The following is an 11,323-nucleotide window of genomic DNA, read 5'->3' as shown; positions in this document are numbered from 1 at the left end:
AGCAAGCAAAACCTAAGAAACTGTCACAAAACAAAGGATATTAAAGAGACATAACTAAATATAATGTGGGATCTTGAATGAGATCATGGAACAGGAAAAAGATACTGGGTAAAAACTAGTGAAATCTGAATAAACTGTGATTTAATTAATAATACATTATATTAATCTTGGTTCCTTAGTGGTGACAATGAACCATAACAATGTAATATGTTAACAATAGCGGACACTTGGTAGGGGTATATGGAAACTCTCTGTAATATCTCTGAATTTTTTGCATAAATACAAAAATACCCTAAAATTTAAAAAATATATTAGAAACAAAAATGGTGAACTAGAAGACTGTAGAACATCTCAAAATTGTGTCCACTTAGTAATGTAATAATGATGAAAAACCACTTTATCAGACAATTTAGAGTTGAAATTCCTAGAATGAGTTTGTCATGATTGTTCAGACAATAGAAACTAGTTTTCTACTTTATACAAGTTTTACTCTGAAAATAATTTTAGAATAACCACAAAATATTTTCTAAGTATTGCAATAGTACATTAGTGTAAGATTATCATGTATCTTTCATGGCATTGTTCATTAGAAAATCTGAGATTACTTTTGCAAATGTAAAGTATTACCTTTATTTTACCATTATACAATTTGACTTTCATTCTAACTGGGAAGATATCAAATAATTTAATCATTTATTCTTAATATTTCATTGTTTTGAATACATCTTTGAAGGTCCTGAATATTATAATACTTTTAATTATTGTGATACTTTCCATTTCAAAGATCAAATTAGTATGAGTGGGAACAGATAAATCAAGAATTAACTGAGAGCCTCTAGAAGGGTTTGATTTCTGAAGTTTCAGGTAACATACTGAGAGCAAGGGCTCCACAGTAAGCAGTTTCTAGTGGGCCATATATTCTCCAACATTTCTTTTGACCCCACTGTTTGTAATCTACTCATTGGGTGAAGTAGATTCTGTGGAAGAGTGTAAAAGCTTGATATATCCCTCTTTTCTCCACATTCTGCAAGATTTAATAAGAAGATATCATTCTTATTCCTTAAGATGAACCCTCTATTAATCATTTTCCAGACAGCTCAGCAATAAACCTCTTGGATTTAACAAAATACATTAAAATAAAGGCATCCTTTTAAATTTAACTTTATCATGTGTAAAAAATATCATTAAATGAATTATTTAGGTTGAATTTATCACATCTAGCTCGTTAAAGATGCTCCTTAAAAGATTCACACTATTTCTACTTCACATAATTTTGCTTTGATGTTTGTTTCCAGTAACAATATAAACTGAAATCAGTATCCTTAGGACCTGTGTCACCCCACATACTAACTCAGATTTTGAAATATGCCCATATGGATATAAACGAAAAACTAAATAAGTAAATAAATGAAGGAGAAAGGATAGCTCCTCCCTGAAAAGTATGTACAATGAATACATGTAGAAGGAATTAGGGAAAAGAAAGTCATCGTTAGAAACTCACAATAATCACCCAGGCAAAATCCACTGATGAACAGAGAGGATATTTACAACGTCTCGAAGTATCTCCACAAAAATATTTATCAATTCTAAAGGAAAATGTGGTACCTTTACGGTAGAGAATGCTGGTAGACACCATCCTAAATAATATTTATGTCACCAATAATAAAATATGAAAATCATAATTCCTGACATGATACAGTACATTGGGTATATCACTTCTACAGTATTTTTGCCAAAAGTGCATGATCTCAATTTAATGAGACATCAGATAAACCAAAATTCACAGATATTTAACAAAAAAAAAATTACTAGTATTATTAAGAAATAGCAAAGTCATGAAAAACAAGAAAAGACTCAAGGAACCGTCATTTGGAGGACACTGAAGTGACATGAGTAAATCCTATGAGGAATTCTGAATTGGATCTTAGGACAGACACACAATACTGTAAAAGAAAAGCTGATGGTATTCAAACTAATTGCATAATTACTTAATAGTACTGTGCCAACATTAATTTCTTAGTTGTGACTCTTGCATTAGTCATGAAGAGGTTAATGTCAGAGAAAGCTGGGTGAAGACTACGTGTGAGCACCCTATTCTTTCCATAACTATTTTTTTTTAGCAGAAAGTCTGATTTAATTAATTTAAATAATTAAAAAGGGCTTAACACTGCTTTTCCAATTATTTCATTTACCATAATTTGTGCTGAACTTTTACTTTTTTCTTTTTTTATTATACTTTAAGTTGTACTTCTTATAACATTTTTAAAGGTTTAAAATTATTTCAAAATTAAAAGTTAAAAACCAAGCAATTGATTCTTATATAATATGCTCTAAAGTTGAACATATTGCAAAACTAAAACTATTAGCAATATAGTTGCCACAAATTATTAAATTCTCAAGGACTGCAAAATGAAAATTAGAATTGTGTTTATGAAGTACTTTGATCAGAATCTAATTACAATGGAAAATAAGAGATGCTTCTTGGTTCAGATGATACGCATATCCTTTCACTCAACATAATCATACATACCCAACCATGTTTGTATTATTTTAAAATCTAATACTTCATATTCTATTTATACAAATTTGAACAGTTAGCTAGACAATATTTATCAATTTGAATATGATACTCCATGATAACACTGATGTACCTCATACTCATTGAAAGCAATTCTACCTATACAAAGAGGTTATCTAAGCCTCAAGCAAAGTTTGGTTGGGTATAAAGAATACATTGATCGTTTATGTAATAAAATCATAGAATGGGATATCAGTGGATTATGTTCCTAGGGAAACCAAAAGCAGATGAAAAGTAGACCAAAGGGTTGTAGTTGAAAGTGGAAGAAAAGCAAATTAATGTTAGTTGTAGTTTAATATATGTGAGACTAAATCTAGAAGATTACACTAGTATACTCATTTGTTCCTTACAACTATGTGGAGTAGATTTGATCATTATCCCAATTCTGTACACATGAAACCTGAGGTACAAGGAGGCTAAGTAAATCAGGTGTTATGGATTGAAGAGTGTCTCCAAAAAGCTGTGTCTAAGACCTAAGCCTCCGTACCTGTGAATGTGACCTTATTTGGAAATAGTTTCTTTGCCGATGAAATAAGGTTAAAATGAGGCAATAAGGGATTGGGGTGAGCCCTAATCTAATGACTTCTGTCCTTGTAAAAAGAGGAAAATTTGGAAACAGATAGACACAGGAGGAGAACACTACCTTGTTGTGGTGATAGAGACACAGGTTGGCATGATGTGTCTATCAGTCAAGGAATGCCAATAATTGCCAATAACTTCTTGAAACTAGAAGAGTAGCATGGAAAAGATTCCCCCTCCTTGCCACCAGAAGGAACAAACCTTGCCAACACTTTGCTTTTGAAATTTTAGCCTCCAGAACTGTGAGGCAATACATTTATTTGAAGGCACTCCGCTTGTGGAACGTTGTTACAGCAGTCCTAGAAAACAGTTTACAGGACTATGAAGTGCATGTATTTGAACTCAGCCATACTTAAGATTCTTCGAATTTAATCTTACTTTGTAAAATAAATCAATCTGACGAAAGCCTTAAGACATGCATTGGACCGAAAACACAGAATGAAATACTGTGTTCTCCTGGCATTTAATCTGGATCACATATTATGATTACATTATGATAATTCGGGAGCAAATGTTCTCCTGAACATGATAGGCAACAATAGCAGGTTGCTAGGCAACCCACAGCTGGGCTGCAGCAAAGGAGGCAGCACGACCTTGCACCGGCCCAAAGAAAGACATACACTAGAGTACATTCTGAGATAAAACGGGTGGATCCCGCAGTTGCTGTGGATTCAAATCTCCTTCTCTTTTCTATATCTATGTGTGTAGATATATGTGTGTATATCTCTGTGTGTGTGTGTGTATGCACACACATGTGTATTTAAATGCACCTACTTTCTTGACCAATTTAAGAAAAGAATGACTCCTTTAAGGTGGTCCTTCCTATCTAAGCTTGAGTTTCTATTTCAATAACTGCAATTTCATCTTGGTAGGCTGCTCATCCGGTTAGGGTTGCTGTTTCTAGACTACACCTTAGCAGTGTGGAAATTACTGATGCACAGATCCTTTGTGATCTTATATTGGAATGTTGGTGTTTCACCCCTATACCTTATGTTAAATTCTAAGAAAAAAATGCACCTCATAGGTAATGGATGGAGAAACACTGATCAAGACATTTTTGGATTCTAAGTTACCAAAGCATTGAACAAAATCTCTCAGAAGTGCAGTGCAGCCAATGTCAAATGGGAAACCTGTTCATATATTATGAACTTCTAAGAGTAGTAACATCAAAAGTTACATAATAAACAATGGCTCTGATTGTCCATCATCCCATTCATTTAACTGGAGAAAAGCAAATAAATACCGACTTAGTACACAAGGTACTGAAGAGCCTAATAAGACTCAAAATTCATCATTAATTAATTGATCCTGAAAAACATGTTCCTATTCAAGTAATGTCTGGGAAAAAAAAGACAGGATAAAGGGAGATTTGAAAACTGTTTCTTTATACACATCAAAGTTAGCAAAGCCATCCACTATGTGTCATCTGCAGAGGAGTTAAACCAAAGGACTTTTTCTGGACCATCTAACTTGGGTAAATTCTTCAAAGGCACATTATTAGGAAGGATGTTATATTCTTCAGTCAGTGCTCCAGAATCACCATTGAATGGAATTTATGGAAACCCACTGAATTTCAATAGCACACAAAGACCTAGAGCAAACTCTTGTACTCCTAGAAGTAGTTTTAGAAAAAGCTTAGCTCAATCCTCAGACAATATTATGCATATTACTAGTGACAAAAATGGTAAGCTCCCACAACTTCACATTCCATTCAGAGTTCATTTCTTGCACCTTCATCTATAACCAGATCACACTCCTTAATTAGAGCTATAGATATTACAGTCTTGTAAGTACTAACAGCTATCCATTAGAGTACCTCTGCACTCATGTATGCTAACGAGAAACTATCAGCAATAAGAAGTATGAAATGAGAGTGAATATTTGGGGTAAGGATTTATTAGGTCTTATGCTGCTGGTGTAAAGAAATTGGCTTTACAATGGCCCAGGTGCAACTTTCACTTTAGGTTATTGGATGGTTCATCTCTTTCTACTGAAATTGAGCTGGCCTCAAGTTTCTGGGACTTTGATGGATCACAATTAATGGAAATAGAAATCCACCTGCTGACATATGTGTAGAAGATGATGCTACAGTTTGGGCTAAGGATAAAGCTACTAATGAGGACCAATAATTAACTGAAAATGAAAGTTATAGAACAGAAAATGAACAGACCATGAACCATGATGCTAAAATAGATACCTGAGTGAAGGTGTGAATAATATTTCCTTGTCTTCTTTATCATCTTCTGATAACAATGATTTAAGTGAAGACTTCAGAGAATATTTAATAGGTGTAAAAGACTTCAACAGAACTTGAATAACTCTAGAGGAAATTTATCTCAAAGAAGAAAAATATGAAAAGGTACCACCCCAGAATATATCTGATTCTCTCAAGGAAAATGAAAAATCATTCAGTGAAACTGATAAATAGATATAAACATCTCTAACATGAGTGCATATGCAAAACATACTTCTAGGAATAATTTGATTTTACCAGACACAGATTTTAGAGCTAGTTCTTCATTTGGACTCTCCATCTGATAGCTGTAATGGAACATGCATGTGGAAAGAAGAGGACTTGGAACCCACTGGAAATGTCTATCCAATTGGGAGTTATGAGTCCTATGAAATGAACAGTACAGATATTTTGAATAATCTTGAATTATGTGAATTTGAGGATGATGGCCTTATGATACACATCTTGAAAATGTGGAGCATGAAAATATGATCTGCTTTGACTAACCAGACAGAAGTGTTCAACAGCTTCACGAAGAATTGTGGAAAAGGTCACCCTAGAAGTTGAGTAGACAGGAACACTACCATCTCAGTCATCCTAACCACTATGATTACCATGGAAAAAGTAATATGAGTGGAGGCTCTCCCGATAGTGAACCTTCTTTGGGTCATTTTGAAAGCTATGGAGAGACACCCCTTTTCCAGGTTCAGAAAATGTTTGTAGATGTACCAGAAAATGCAGTGATGCTGAATGAGATGACCCTCCAACACATGGTTCAGGATTGGACCTTTGTAAAAACTCAGTTACTCAAGCTGAAACACCTCCTGCATCAGCATGAAGGAAATGGTTCATGGCATGATATTCAACTATCATTGCCATCTAGTACAGAACCAGAAGTTGGTGATGAAGTATAGGAGAATGAAGATTTATTAAATGAAATAAAATGAGTAAAAGAGAAAATAAACACAAAAGATGAAAAGATCCAACAAATAGAACTTCAGCTTGCAATTTACTATAACCACCACCAAAAATTAAGGAGGAAAAATGCACACATACTGATAAATATACCAAAACACCCTGGAAACAAATTCCTCCTCAAGGGCTACAACCTTCCAGCAGCCTTCCCAGACCAACAGACCATGCCAGGAGAGAATGAATATAGCCACAACATAGGGAGATCCCCAGCGAAGGTGCAATCCAAGACATGTGTCAGGGCTTCGCATATCTGGATGAAGGCTTTACATATGACTTGCAATAAGAAAGCAACTATGGTTTGGAAAACCAGCCTTTTTCATCAGGCCCACATTAACAATGGATGTGGCTAAGAGTACATTCTCTGAAACAAACTTGAACATGACTGTAAATGCTCAAGAGCCTTATCATTTGCCAAGTGATAAAATTAGTGACATGCAGTTTATACCCACTTTTCTTCAGACACCTCTCCAGTCTAGTACAGTAGACCAGGCTAAGAGAGTTAGAAGCTGTACATTTCATCTCATGTCCTTGCAGCTTTTAAAGCCATCCATCTTGATTCTGTGATACCTCCTCCGGTTTCTGAATCATCTCCAAGCAGGACTCCCACTTGGAAGAAGTCTTTGATAATCACAGCATGTAACTCAGCAAAACTTCAGTCAACATCAAGTAAGAAAAAAAATCGTACAACTAATCGGAATCTGAGAGTGCCTAAGCTCTGCCACCCTTCAGGTTCTTTCAAACAAAAACAAATAAACAACCTCCAACAAGAGCCTCAAAGCTTCTAAGCCAAACAAACATCTCAAACACACTAAGACAAAGAAAATAAATCATGTAGAATCCAAATGGCAATTTACATTTTGGGGATTCTTTGGCCTCTAATCATTATTCCAGTCTTCTTAAACCAAAGATATATTAAGTACATAGCCGTCACCTGCCAATTTGTTTTTTTAAAAAACCATCTGTTCTGTAATCATTTTATAAGCTGTTTGCTAATGTAGTACAGGCTCTATTGAAAACCTGGAAATTTTAAAATTGAAGTTGGAAAGCTTCTACTAGTTTCACTCTTCCATATTCTGGTTCCAAGTACATGTCATTCAAGCATACTTATCTCAAGTAAATGCAAATGTTTGCTTACCCATTTCAGAGGCCTGCCAAAGGCTCTAATCATGTTATTTATCCCCCTGTACTTCGGAAAATTCATATTACGCTTATCAGGCAAGAAGTATGGTTTCCTGGCTTAATCCTGTTAGAATCTCTATTCATTGTAGTTATTAGAACCTCACTCCTTTTCACTTGTATCCCCTGTGAATATGGCTATGATTTTAACTAAAGACACGGGAATTAATGGAAGTTCGTAGTCTGTAAGTAGAGTTCTGGCCAATGCTTTATATATTTAAAAGGTCTATACAAAAACTTTGTGATGAATAAAGGAGATTAGGCTTCTCATAAATAAATATTTTAATATTTGCATTATTTAAATATATTTTAACCTTTAAGGTTTCTCATTCCTTGAATTCTTTGAGTTTAGGTAATTTCAGTAAAAATCATTAGGTGAGATACACATTTTAAAGCTTTTTGAGGTTGCCGTATGATGTGGAAACTTCTATCCTTAAATGATAATTTGGAAAGACAATTATTTCACTAAATTAAAATGTTTTAATTTATGAATTTTGTTGAGAAATTTTGACTGGGTAGCAAAAAAATAGGTAATATGAAAGTAAATACAAATATTTTTATACAGTCCATGGTTTTTTGTTTGTAATAAATTTTAATTTTAAAAAATATTTTGTTGAGTCAAAACTGGTATATAATAAGCTACACATATTAAAATGTTCAATTTAATAATTTTAACATACATATACGTGTGTTTTATATATATACACACACATACAGCTGATCCTCTGTGCCTGTGGTTCCACATCAAAAAATTCAACCAAATTCAAATTAAATATATTCAAAATAATAGTAGTATATACAGTTTATGTTCTAATAAACAGAGATAAACTTTCTTGAAAATGTTTCTAATTATTTTAGAATATTTAGCTATGGTTTGGCTCTTTTCCCCAGTCAAATCTCATCTCGAATTGTAATCCCCATAATTCCCAATTGTTAAGGGTGGGACCTGATGGGAGGTGATTGGATCATGGGACTGTTTCCCCCATGCTGTTCTCATGATAGTGCACACTCATAAGATCTGATGGTTTTATAAGTGTTTGACAATTCCTGCTATACACACTCTCTCTCTCACCTGCCACCACATAAGACATTCCTGCTTCCCCTTCGGCCATGAGTATAAATTTTCTGAGGCTTCTCCAGCCATGCAAAACTGTGAGTCAATTAAACTGTTTTGTCTTTGTAAATTATGCAGTCTCAGGCAATTCTTGATAGCAGTGTCAGAATGATCTAATACAATTGTTTTTAGATTATTTCAGATCTCAGTATCAATAATTCAATTAGATCATCACTGAATTAGTTCAGCAAATATTCTTGTACAAATACACTATAGTGTTGCAAAATTAGTATTTGCAATTGATCATTAACCATCATCTCTGAAAATGTACTGTTCAAATAACCCAATTATGTATTAGCAAACACAATTAAAAATAAAAAACACATTTTACAATTTATTAAAACAAAATAGGAAAAAATGTAACAAAAAATACAAGATTACAATAAAAAACAAGAATTCATAAGTAAAATTTTAGAAAAACTAAGTAAATGAAAAGGCATACTGTGTTCATAAATTTAATCATTTTATCATTTCATATTCAGTATGTCTATTTTCTCCAAAATGATTTTTATAATTACACAAGGTCTCAATCAAATCTCAGTAGCAATTTTGTAAAAATTGATTATTCTAAAAACATATAAAGGTTGGAAAGGCCTAATATATTGAAAACAAATTTGTAAAATAAGGAAGTTGAAGCATTTAACGCTATGTGGTTTTGAGAATTAATTTAGACTGGGAGCATCATATAATTCATCAAAAATATTTTAAATAAATACTACTCAAAATAATTACTGGGCACAGGTATTTTATCAATAAATTGGATTATAAAATTTGATCTTAAGACCATGAGTAATGTCTATTCTTTTAAATGTTGTCTGCTTACTAATGAAAAAATATGGCTTAACAAAATTAGAACCAAGTTAATGAATAAATATCCAATTATGAAATTTCCAGAAAAGCAAGGATAATCATCAAAATCTAATAAAATAAACTAAAATAACATAAATAAGACATCTTTAGGCAATTGTAGTTACTTTGTTTTATCTATATTTTGTATATATACAATACTATATATTGCTTCAGTAAGAATTTATCAAATGCCTATTGAGCTGATCACCAGAAACTGAATTGAATGGAAGCCTTCATCAAATACTTACTGAATGCCAGGCACTGAGTTGAACGCTCAGATTCAGACATGAATAAAGCTAGGTGCCGTGGCTCATGCCTATAATCCCGGCACTTTGGGAGGCCAAGGCGGGTGGATCACCTGAGGTCAGGAGTTCAAGACCAGCCTGGCCAACATGATGAAATCCTGTCTCTAATAAAAATACAAAAATTAGCCAGGCGTGGTGGTGCGCACCTGTAATCCCAGCTACTAGGGAGGCTGAGGCAGGAGAACCACTTGAACTCAGGAGGCAGAGGTTGCAGTGAGCCAAGATCGTACCATTGCACTCCAGCCTAGGAGACAAGAGTGAAACTCCATCTCAAACAAACAAACAAACAAAATGAATAAGATACACAGTCAATTTAGTTGTGGTGCATAACGGTGGGGGTAAAATAAGAGAGGAAACAAAAATAGAATTGTATTTTTTATTTTATGGAAAGTACAGGCTTGTCTGAGGCTGAAACATAGGCAAAGGCTGAGAATATAGAGAGGAAAAGATTTCCTCTGTTTCGTGAGTCATGAAACAACAAATTGTACTCTGGTTCTATTAAAGACATATATTCATAAGTAGAGCATCTTCTGTCTTTGCTACTCTAGGATTATAGGAATATTATGAGTAAAACCTCTATGCTTAATCACATTCTAAAACCTGTTCATCAAAGCTGTACAGTTACCCTCGGTATGTTTAGCATGAGTTTTCATGGCTGCCCCGAAACCCTGAAGTGGGTTTTCTTTTCTCCATCTTCTCAGAAACCACAGTCAGATTCAAGAAAACGTGATTCTTGGACACTAAATGCTCCCCTGTCCCAGATGACAGTCACTGTTCATATTAGATTAGATTCTTCAAAACTAATTCATCACAGTGTACAGATATTTAACAGATAACCTGGTAGAGAACAATACGATAGAACAGAGAGACAGAAGCACCACCCAACAGTTAGTAGAAGTATGAACCAGTGAGAATGAGACTATTCAACATACTGAACATACTTGAATAGAATCAGTTTATCAAATTGTGCCTGTGTTTATTCTAGGATTGGTTATCCGAGCCCATGTATTACAAGATTGCATAAACAAAGGGATTAATATATGTCCTTAGAAAATTTGATACATTCCTGATGTCACTGCAAAGTCACTATCTTCATATTTGAGATATAAAAGTAAACATAAAGTAATCATCTTCTATCATGCAATATTTGACAAAAGTAGCCCAATTATTTATTTAATACTTAGCTCCTAATTTTAATTTATACATGTGAGTAGTTACATGTGAGTTTAAATACATTTTTTCTCATAATCACTGGTGTTATTTTTTACTGTTAAGTCTCAATATTTTTTAGTATTTACAATGAAATACTAGTCTCCATTTTAAATGTACATTTTACTCAAACCAATAATATCAGGATATTAAAGAAATGTTGTATGCCATCTCCTGAGGCTTTTAAAAAATATCCTTATTGATAGAGTCATGCTCTATTGGCAAAAATAAAACACTACAATTAATTTAGCATGTTTGAACTCAGTATAAATAATAAGTAAGCATGTCTAGGGAATGATTTCATT

The 11,323-nt window shown here is 33.6% G+C and overlaps 1 pseudogene; it reads left to right on the top strand.

Moving 5' to 3' along the window:
• Positions 1-4,344: 4,344 nt before the first annotated feature.
• On the top strand, positions 4,345-6,715 carry LOC105546774 (annotated as a pseudogene).
• Positions 6,716-11,323: the final 4,608 nt, after the last annotated feature.

Source organism: Mandrillus leucophaeus, unplaced genomic scaffold, assembly GCF_000951045.1.
Source record: "Mandrillus leucophaeus isolate KB7577 unplaced genomic scaffold, Mleu.le_1.0 Scaffold368, whole genome shotgun sequence".
Classification (NCBI taxonomy): domain Eukaryota; kingdom Metazoa; phylum Chordata; class Mammalia; order Primates; family Cercopithecidae; genus Mandrillus; species Mandrillus leucophaeus.
This window is presented reverse-complemented; position numbering and strand designations above follow the sequence as displayed.